The 11,677-nt window shown below is 36.0% G+C and overlaps 1 pseudogene; it reads right to left on the bottom strand.

The window, feature by feature from the left end:
• Positions 1–6,677: 6,677 nt before the first annotated feature.
• LOC100683269 lies at positions 6,678–11,262 on the bottom strand (annotated as a pseudogene).
• Positions 11,263–11,677: the final 415 nt, after the last annotated feature.

Raw genomic sequence — 11,677 nt, forward strand, 5'->3', positions numbered from 1 at the left:
AGCTACCCTATGACCCAGGATTGCATTACTAGGTATTTACCCCAAAAGTACAGATGTAGTGATCCGAAGGGACACCTGCACCCTGATGTTTATAGCAGCAATGTCCACAGTAACCAAACTATGGGGAGAGCCCAGATATCCATCAACAGATGAATGGATAAGGAAGATGTGGGGTGTGTGTGTGTGTGTGTGTGTGTGTGTGTGTGTAACAATATTACTCAGGCGTCCAAAAAATGAAATCTTGCCATTTGCAATGATATGGATGGAACTACAGGGTATAATGTTAAGTGAAATAAGTCAATCAGAGAAAGACAATTATCATATGATCTCACTCATATGTGGAATTTAAGAAACAAAACAGGATTATAGGGGAAGGGAGAGAAAAATAAAATAAGATGAAATCAGAGAGGGAGAGAAACCATAAGACTCTTTACTCTAGGAAACAAACTGAGGGGAGTAGGGTGGGGATGGGTTAACTAGGTGATGGGCATTAAGGAGGGCATAGGATGTGATGGGCACTGGGTGTTCTATGACTGATGAATAACTGAACTCTATCTCTGAAACTAATAATAAACTATGTTAATTCATTAAATTTAAATTTTAAAAAATCAAGTCCATAGCAGCACATAGAAAATTAGTATAAATGAATCTAAACATAGCAGTAATCACAATAAATATAAATTTGTTAAACTCTAAGCATATAATTTCCAAACTAACAGGAGAATGTAATGACAGTCCAAGATTCTAATCTAAAAGAGGCTAGAAATTCATGAGAGGAAAAAAAAAAAAAAAACCCAGAAAAAATAGGAATAGAAAAATCATGTTCCATGATGAGGATTTTGTTTGGAATTGTATTGAAACTATAAATTACTTTTTTATTGCTACTGAAAATCAAATCTCATTTTCTATTATATGTTGTAGTAGATGATTACTGGTGCTTTTTTTTGTAATGCCTTTTATTATTTCTAACAATGTGACTCTAGATTGCTTTTGATTTTCTAATTAAACAAGCATGTTTTCTGAAAATATGGTCAGTTTTATCTTCTCATTAATATTCTTATAACTTTCTGATTCTTTGTCTTATTGAAATGGCTGATACCACCAATCTGATGTTCAATAGAATAGTAATAGCAGGCTTCCTTGTTCTCCTGACTTCAATGTCAATATTTATTATGTTTCCTAAGAATTTTTGTAAGGCTTCCTTTACCTGGATGTAGTGCTTCTCTCCTAATTCTGTTTTTGTGTGTGTATGTTTTAAAAACCATCAATGTAGAATTTGGCCAAATGTATTTCTCTATTGAGGTTGTCATATGGGTTTTCTTTAAATTTGAGTCTATGGTATCCTTCATTAATATTTGATTTTTATAAGACTGCCTTTTCCAGGATATAATAATTCTTTTTAAATTCTATTTTATTTTTTTTAAACCATTAATGTTGAATTTGGTCAGGGTACTTCTCTATTGTGATTGTCATATATGTTTACTCCTTCGATTGGAGACAATGGTATCTTACATTAATATTCAATTCTCCTTATGGTAAAACCAAACTAGACAAAAATGTATATGTGTGTTTAAGATACTGCTGACTATGACTTACTTAAGTCAGAGTTTGGGGGGAAAAAGGCATTTTTGCAAATATGCTTATAAAAGATATTGATATTCAATTTTCCTTTTTTCTAAGTGTCCTAACCAGTCTTAGCATTAAGGCTACACTCTTAAGTTGGTTGGATGGTATCCTATCTTAGAAATATTTTATATAAGATTCAGATTTGTTCCTTGAATTATTAATGGAAATCACCTTTTTGAGTGGAAAATGAGTAAATAATGTATGTGTGTATATATTTACATATATACATATACATATATATTTACAAAATAAAGTTCTTTAACTGTTACTGGTTTCTTCCATTTTTCTACTCTTTATTGAGTTATTGCAGCAAAAACAATTAATACCTGTGTTCAGATAAAAGTGATGACTTTTAAAGGGAAAAGAGAAAAATTGAGGAAAATAAGTTGGGAATGCTTCCATATATTTAATAAATATTCTAAACAATTATATCAAAAACTTTTATAGCCCTTCTTATATGTTTTATGCTTGTTCTATTTATTTCTGATCAGTTGTCATTAAAAATTATATAATGTTTCTGGCTTTTTAAGGTTTCTATTGGTAATTCAAGCAGATTTTGCATTTTATATTTCAGGCCTGTATAGTTATGTGCATACAATTTCATGATTATTTTTCCTTCTTGGAAGATTATTTTTTTTATGATTGTATGCCAACCTTTTTTATTCCAATGAATGTTTTTTGCTTAAAATTCTGTTTTTCCTGATATCAATATCAATATTGCTTCAATATCTTTGTATTTGCATGCTGTATCTTTTTTAACTCCTTTATTTCCAACTATCTGTGTTGTTTTGTTGAGACATGTAGAATACAGATTATTACCTACATATTCAAATATGTATATTTGTTTAAGTTTCTCTTATATGGATTTGGCAGTTAATTTTTTTTGTTTAATCCTAAATCAAAATAAGTACAATTTTTTATTCAAACCTATCTTGTTTTTAATATTTCTATTTTCCCACCACACAATAATAAAGATCTTAGGGACGCCTGGGTGGCTTAGTGGTTGAGCTTCTACCTTTGGCTCAGGGCGTGACCCTGGGGTCCTGGCATCGAGTCCTGCATCGGGCTCCCCATAGGGAGCCTGTGTCTCCCTCTCTCTGTGTCTCTGCCTCTCTCTCTGTGTCTCTCATAAATAAATAAATAAAATCTTTAAAAAGGAGAAAAGATCTTAGCATGATTTGCTCATTGAACAACCCCTGAAATTCCTTATCTTGTTACTTTAGCAAAGACTTTTAATCCCCCACTTTAAAACACAAAGTTAGTGTTTTTCAAATGTAGTTAATTGAATTCAGACAGTATTTTATCAATTTTAATGCTGACTATTTTTTCTATTTTCTCTACTTTATCTCCTTGTTCACTTTTTTTCTGATAAAATACATAGTTTAATTTTCTTAAGAAAATTAAAGAATGGCTAGTAGGTAAATGAACCTACTGTGTTTGAAAACACCTTTATTTTGCCCTCATTCTTGAATAATAGTTTGGTTAAGTATAAATTTTGTTGACAGTTTTCTATTTTTTTTTTCTTCTTTCTGTCCTCAGATACAATTATTCCACCGAATTTTGAAATGCATTGTTGCAGATGAGAAGTGTGTCTTCTTTCTGAGTGTCATTTGTAAGTAATTTGTCCTTTTTGCTCTGGTAGGTTCCAGGAGTGTCACTTTATCCCCGATGCTTTACAGCATCAGTATGTCATGTCTATGTATGGAAGTTGCCAACAAATCAGAGGGCACTTTTTAGTCTGAAGGCACATGCATTTTTTTCAGTTCTGGAGAATTCTGAAGCACTTATCTCTTCAAATATCACACGTCTGTCAGCTTCCCCAATTGGACAAGTGTTTTAGCCTTTCAGTCTCCTATATTCTTCACTGCTTTGTCATTTTTATTATTTTCTGAACTGTACTGAACTCTTGATGAGTTCCTTCCTTTATGTTTATTTTCCCGATCACTTCGTAGTTGTTTCCATTTCTATGTTAATCACACATATTGCATTTTATTTTATATATATTTTTGAAGATTTTATTTATTCATGAGAGACACAAAGAGAGAGAGAGAGAGAGAGAGAGAGAGAGAGAGGCAGAGACACAGGCAGAGGGAGAAGCAGGCTCCATGCAGGGAGCTTGATGTGGGACTCGATCCTGGGTCTCCAGGATCAAGCCCTGGGCTGAAAGCGGTGCTAAACCACTGAGCCACCCGGACTATCCTTGCATTTTATTTTAATGACATTATTTTTCATTTTTGGTATATTTAAATGATCTTTTTATATTCACAATTTAATTTCTTAAGGATTTCTAAGTTTTGCAATTTGTTAAGTTTAAAGAGAACAATGCTTGCTTTTTCCATTGCAAATATTCAACAAGTTTATTTTAGACTCTTTCCCCAATTTTTAAATACAGACTGAAATTAATTGGAATGAATTTACATTCTAATTATTGATGTCCTTGGCTGTCTTTTAATGTTATATTTCTTCATGCATTTTAGAACTTCCCCTCTCTTTCTCTCCCCATCCCTCACTTCTTCTCTCCTCTTTTTTTTTTTAAGATTTTATTTATTTATTCGTGAGAGACACAGAGAGAGAGAGAGAGGCAGAGACACAGGCAGAGGGAGAAGCAGGCTCCATGCAGTGAGCCCGACGTGGGACTTGATCCCCAGACTCCAGGATCACACCCTGGGCTAAAGGTGGTGCGAAACCGCTGAGCCACCCGGGCTGCCCCTCTCTCCTCTTTTTCCACTTTGTTACACACCCTGCCAAGCATTTTTCATTTACTTCTAGCCGGTTCTGTGATCCTCCATTTCAGAACCAAGTCAAATGATAACAATTAGCAGTTCATGGCAGACAGAGATATTGAAAATATCAGATCTATTCACAAAGCCTGTGATTAGTTTGGTTCAGCCTCCTGTAGCAAGGTTGTATATCTTTTTGTTTATTTTTCTAGTTCCAAAACTTCAGCCTCTCACGCTCTTTTGCATTCATATTCCATTTCTGGTCAATGGAAATATTTATTTTGAGTTTGAAAGTGGCCATCCCATTTTGGTTCTCTATATTTTATTTGTCATTATGATGTATCAGGGAAGTTTATGAAAGGTGGATCCTTTGTACTTTTTTTGACCTGGGCATTTGTTTTTTCAACTTGATGTTCATTTTTCTCATCATCCTTTATTTTCCTGACCCATATTTTGTCTTATTGATATTGTGATAATTTTTGAACGTGGCTACAGGTTTCCCAAGCTTCTTTTAAATTTGTTTAGCATCTGGCTCTTGAATTATGCGCCACTACCACTCTCTTCAGAGTCCTTCTATTAGAGTTGGAACTGCTACTGCACCTCTTCTTGGCCCTCTGCACTTTAGTTGGTACTGTGTTCCATTCTTCTCCTGCGCTCTTTTGCTATGTTCTGCATATTCTCTGAATGTAGCATTTTCTTTCTTTTTCTATTAATCACCATATAGAACTTAGTTTAAGGGCTCTCGGTTTTAGCCACCTGACAATAGGGTCCTCAATTTTATGGGATGTGTTACATTAAGTGTGACTGGATCATGTGTCAGTTATTCTAACTTTGGCTCATCCATACCCTCGTGGTATTCATTCTAAATGCTGAGGCTTGCTCTTTGCAAACACACATGACTCTCTCCTTGCAGGCATTTTGTGTGTCAGAGTAGTTTGCTTGGCTCCAATTCAGTATACACCTAAAGTGCTGGAATGTTAATGTCTCCAGAAACAGTTCTCAAAGATACTGGATGAGGTGATGTGGAACTTTCCCAGTTTCCTTGCTTCTCGTTTGGGATAACCCTGAAGCATGTTCTCTACCTCTCCCACAGTTCCTTAGTAGGATTTGGTTTCAGTTGCCCACAGTGGTCATTTATTCATATTGCATCTTTTATTGGCTTTCTTTTCTCTCCACTCTTCTTATAAGTGTTAACCTGGATCACTTCCCAGACAAATCACTTTACAAACACTATTACAAACACTTCTGTCTGCGTTTGCTTCAGGGATAATTCTAACTCAGATATCAACCATCTTGTCTATATACTCTATTTACCTAGTGTTTCTCCATTCCTCTTTTATCTCATAGCAGATGTTGGCACACATTTTGACTATCTCTTCTGAATGTTTTAGTTTTCTCTTTATACAAGTGTCTGCTTTCTCTGTGTACTGAACTGTTTACCCATTCCCTAAGAGAAATCCTCTTATTTTTGCAAAATGTGCAAGATCCTAGCAGTGACATTTAGTAAAATTACCCCTACTGACCCCTAGGGCCTGATGAAGAGTTTCTCTCTCTCTTTTTTTTTTTTCAAGGCACATTTAATTTAATATCAAGAGTGCAATACAAAAGGCACAAATACAGTGAAGGAAATACATTCCCCTGTTAACACTAATGATAATGCTCTTTCAACATGCGCCTGTTGAATGGAATGGGGATTTAATTTCACTACGGAAAAAAATAACACAGTAAGTCTCATCATAGCCAATATCCTTATACAATCTAATAGTGAAATGAATGTTTATAATGCTTCAAACAGTTTCAACCTGAAGTTTGATACCACACTTTTATGTTTGTACAGTCCTCAGTAAGATTATCTACAGCGTTAGCAACCATTCAAAGAATAACCATTGATTAAAACCACATTGATTTAAGGCTCAATCAAGTAATACAGAGCCCCAAACTAAATGGTTAAATATATGAACTACTTGTACTGACATCTATTATTTAATTCTCTCATGACTATTAAGCTGGTTTTTAGCAAATAAACTCTTTAATTTTTTTTAATAAACTCTTTAAAGGCAAAATTCATCACTTTTGAGTTTTGACCCAGAAGTTCAACAATAATCCCCAAGTTCACAGTCTTATTGGCAAAACTGATAATACAGTGTCTCTAAGTCACTATGCTCATGGTTAAGAGCCATGCATATTCCATTTTTACATTTTACTGGAATTTTACATGTTCAATTCATGATTTTGAGTCTCTAGATTTTCATTCCTCCAAACTGTGTGCCACAGACTTAAGACTTCTGTTTCTCCCTCTATTTTCTTCAAACAGAAACATTGCTCAAGTGTCTACATGTTCCAAAAGGGGAATATTTTGGAGGGGGCCACTTCTTTGGAAGAGTCCAAGGCCACCAGACCTCTGAAGTAAGGCGGGGGCGGGGGAGAAGAAAGCTGAAACACAAGGTTCATCTCGTAAGTTTTACATGAACCATTACAAGCTGGATAGTATAAGGATGTAGCTGGTTTTGGCTTAAAAAGTCTGAGTCTTGGTGTGGAACGAGTACTTGGCTGTCCCACCACAGCTTTCTCATAGTGGGGCACACAGGAAAGTCTTTTTTTTTTTTTTTTTTTTTTTTTTAAGGAAAGTTGACTGGGGAGTATGATTTGTCTACCTACCAGGCATCAACTTACAGGCACTCAGTTTGTTTTGGGTTGTTCCAGTTTGTCTTTAGTCTCTTCCAGTTCACCTTTCACTTTTAGGAAAAACAGGTTGATCTCTGGGCCTAGTCTTGTTGATCTCAGCTGGGCAGCACTAGCCTGCTGGACTCACTTGAGGAACTGGATTTGAGCAGTACACTATTGCATCTCTTGCTCCCTGGTTGCTAGTCGGGTTACAAGGATGTCTTCTCTAGGAGCAGGCCCTTGTTGTTGCTTTCGTTTTCCTTCAGACTCTCTTAACCCAGTTACATCATTAGAATTAAGATCTAAGTACTTGCCCTACAAAGCTTGGACATATGCTTCATACTGTTTCCACCTTAGAATTAACTCCCCTAGTGCCATAACTTTGAAGTCTGTTTGACTGAGTCAGACCTTTTTGGGAAGAGCTTCTTCATTCCCTGGTCATCTTGAATCCTTTCCAGATGGAGCCCACTGCCCACTGGCTGCCCAGGCTGCCAGACCGCCCTAGCCTGGGCCCCACACTCCTCCCCCTGCCGCAGCCCTGGTGCTCCCCTTTATTTGTGAGTCTCGCTGCCACAAAAAGGCACTGAGGAAGAGTCACTCTTTGATCAAAGTTTAGTCAGTTTCCTTTGAATCCTTTTCCCAAATAGGCCTTCACTTTGGACTTCTGTGTTCTTTGCCTTGCCCAATGTTAGCAAGAACTTTACTAAGTTCAATTAGCCAAAATCCTCTACCTTTGCTCTCTGATCAGGATCTTCATCCTCACCACCCCCCAGGTAAAGTCTTGATCACCCTGGCCTGCCTTCAATAAAAATTCTGTTTGGTCAGCTTAGCTAGAACCCCCCCTTATGTAAGCCTCATGTTCCCTCTTAGTAAATTTCTATCCAGAGGATCTCCCTCCCCTCACTCCACCCTTACTCCTTAGCTATAAATTTTTATTTTTCTTTGTCGTATTTAGAATTGAGCCCAGTTCTATACTGTAGTCTTTTTCTCTTTATTGTGTTAGTCCTGAATAATGGCTTTTTCTACTGCTTTAATTGCTGGCTAGCTCTGTTTCTCTTTGAAATTCTTTGAAAGGGTCTTCATTTTGGTCTTCCTTATTTTTCCTTCAAAATATTAAAAAGCTCCTAAAACAACAACAACAACAAAAAAAAAAAAAAAAAAAAAAAAAAACTAAATTCACAGCTTTGTCTTTACAACCAATGTTGCAGTTTGGAGCAGGTATAGCCAAGCCTATAACATTCTCTTCCAAAATGGATTGTATGAGTTGGTACATTTTGTACCAGCAAAGGTATAATTTCATGGTATGTTTAGGGGATAGAAGACTAGACCTGCTTGATTTGAGAATTTAAGAGTAGAGTGGTGGATGCTATGACTGAATGCTGGGTTTATGGGGGTCAGAGGCAGTGATGTCTTACAGGACTACTATTTCTCTTTCTCCTTTTCCTCTTCCTCCTCTCATAGAGTGATAAAATAATTGCTTAATGGGTAAAATGATAAATCTTTGTGAATGTGTTCTGTAGATATAATTTTATAATGCCTACAAGTGGTAGGAACTGTCTAGTTTCCTCTGTTTTTTTTTGGGGGGGGGGGTGTCTCTGCTGTTTCTATCTTTTTTGTCAGGGAAGTCACATTGATTTCTGCTATAGAAAGAGGGCAAGATACTGTCACAAACTACAGGGCAAGGCAATGTAATCTCAATAATCAGCTAGTTGAATGGATATTCTTCAAAGGCAAAGACATCACCATGCAAATTCACAAGCATTTAAACCCAAGCATTTAATGTTTCCCCAGTTGGCAATAGGCAAATATTGATACTGGCCACTAAAATCTGTAAGGCAGGAGATAATTTTCATGGCCTTTGAAAAAAAATGACTGTAGTTACTTTGTCAGTTCTTGTTTCTTTTTATCTCTTTGAATTGGCTTATTGTTTTAGGCTTTGTCCCTCACTCAGAGGCAATTTTTACAGAAAAGAGGCTTTCATTTGCATATTCTGTTGAAGAATTTGAAGCATGTTTCCTTGGAAACTTCCTTGTCTGGAACAGTTATTTACATAAACAATGTTTTCATCAAAGTCAATGTTTCCAAAGGAAGGGAAATATTAATAGTTTGTCCCAGTTAAAGCATGAATTAAAATTAAAATATTTTTATGCTGAGGTTCATTATGATTAGCAGAACTTGTAGCCTTCATCAACAACATAAAGTAGTTTAAGAAAAAATAACTTTCCAAAGTGAATATTAGGTTACATGTTTTCTACATTATATAGTGATACCCTCCTACTCTTTCCAGGACTGGTGAGTGAAAGTTAATTGAAATTTTTCTTTAGTTTAAATATGGATATAGGAAAAAAAAATAGATACATATTTTAACATTTCACTTTAAATTAAAACAAGTGGGAAAAAAAAAAAAAAACAAGTGAAGCACCTAGGTGCCATAGTTGGCTAAGTATCTGACTCTTGGTTTTGGCTCAGTTTACGATCTCAGGGTTGTGGGATCAAGCCCTATGTTGGATTCCATACTTTGTGTGTAAAGTTTGCTTAAAAGCATCCCTCTCTCTGCCATTCTTGCTTGTGTTATCTCTCAAATAAATAAATGTCTTTTAAAAAATAAAATAAATTTGAAAAGTGAATTTGTATTTGTTTACAGATCTATTGATGGAGACCAAAACCTTCACTTTTGATGTGTGTGCTGAGAAAAGTTTTACTTTTTCTTTTTTAAATAAATATATCCATAATATACTCTATAATTTCCAATTTTGGTTTCCTTACACTTAGAATGAAAGCTCATGTACTTGCAAAAAATTTGAGTATAAATGGCTTCTAGATTTTTTCAAGTCTGCCAACTTTTTGCAGTTTTCTTGTCTATACTTCATATAGCACAGAATATGTGTTAGTGACTCACAATTATGAAATCTTTCAAAGTATTTAACTTAGTTTACATGGCAAACCCATCATCAATCATATTTCATCAATTTGCATAAAGTTTAATTACATAATTGTAGTAACAAGTACAACTGACATAAACAATTTAGGAAATTCAAGTGAATCTTGGTAAGCACACAACTCTACTGGTGAGAGCATATGCACTTCAGAAATTTACCGATTACTACAAGGGGGAAAACTTTTATACCCTCTTATATTCTGAGCCTGTACCTAAGAATTAAACTGACACAGATTAACAGTAGAAAAACATACACATTTTATTTAATACCTTTACATGTACGTGGAAGTTTTCAAAAGAAAAATGAAGGCTTCAACAAGCTGTTAGGCCCAAAAACTTACAAAACTTTTTAAACAAGAAAAGTAATTTGGGGGACATGACAAGACAATGGGGCTTGTGGCTAGGGGCAAGTGGGACAATGGTATGACCTAGGAAATATGTGGGGGAAATTAATGGAAGAAAAACATTTTCTAGTAGGTTCTTATGTGGGTCCATTTTTATAAAAGAGTTATTTATTTATTTGTTTGTTTATTTATTTATATAAGAGAGAGCACGTAGGGGGAGGGACAGAGGGAGAGGGAGAGAATCTCAAGCAGACTCCCTGTTGGACTAGGAGCTGGTCTTGGAGCTTGGTCTCATCACCCTGAGATTATGACCTGAGCTACAATCAAGAGTCAGGTGCTTAACCCACTGTGCCACCCAGGCGCTCCTATGCAGGTCATTTTTTCGGTGTCAACTCCTAGTCTCTGGTGATAGGACTGTTTTTTCTCTTCCTGTTGTAGGGAGGTTACCTTTCTCATGGGAAACATTATGACCTGCTTTTACATAGAAAGAAGGAGGTTAGAGAGCCCTTCCTTCACGTGCTATTTCTCCAGGGCTTTAACTCAAAAAAGTCAACATGCCAGAGTGGCATGTTCTGAGGTGGCATGTTCTGAACCCCTTCAGCCCTTAGGTGTACCAAGCTCTGTGCTTTGTCCTGGTGATACAAGAGGGAATAAAACGGATAAGAATCCCTGCCAGCATGAAGAGATAGATTAGTAAGTATGCAAATACACAGTTTAGTAAATAACTATAGCCTCTTTCATGACAAACCACCAAGTTCTCTGCCTGAATACCTCCCCATATTCACCACATGCCCATAATCCTTTTCCCTGCCTGGTGTCCCTGACATGGAAGTTGAAAGCTATTACTGTGGCACTTCACCCAGTCAATGTAGTCAAAGGGCTCTTCTCCAGTATTAACTTTCCGAAGTTGGAAAAGATGATCTGACTGAAGATGTGACCAGTCTTTTCACTCACCTTCTCCATCCACCATGACCTCCTTTTTTTTTTTTTTTTTTTCAAACTTTGGGCAAGGTAGGTAGAACTTGGCTGATGCTTTTCTCCAGCGTGAGCTCTTTGAGCAGAAGTGTAAGGCTGCTTACAGAGTAGTTGATAGTATTCAAGATGCGGTGGGCATTAGTCAGTATTATCATAGTAGGACTGGACAGAGTACTTTACTCTCGTCAAGTAGACTGAATCTTCCTCATGTACTTGTTATTACATCATGATTTAGGGGCCCAGGAATGCAGTCAAGTAGGCCATCATTTTTTTCTAACTACTACACTGAAACTGTTTTATTCCAGGAAATATAAATGCTGCTTTTACCCTCTTTTGATATATCAGTATTATTTTATCAAAAAGCTATATATTTAGTGTATCAAAAAATATTCTTAAGTGGGGAGTTGGGG

This window comes from Canis lupus, chromosome 1, assembly GCF_011100685.1.
Source record: "Canis lupus familiaris isolate Mischka breed German Shepherd chromosome 1, alternate assembly UU_Cfam_GSD_1.0, whole genome shotgun sequence".
NCBI lineage: Eukaryota > Metazoa > Chordata > Mammalia > Carnivora > Canidae > Canis > Canis lupus.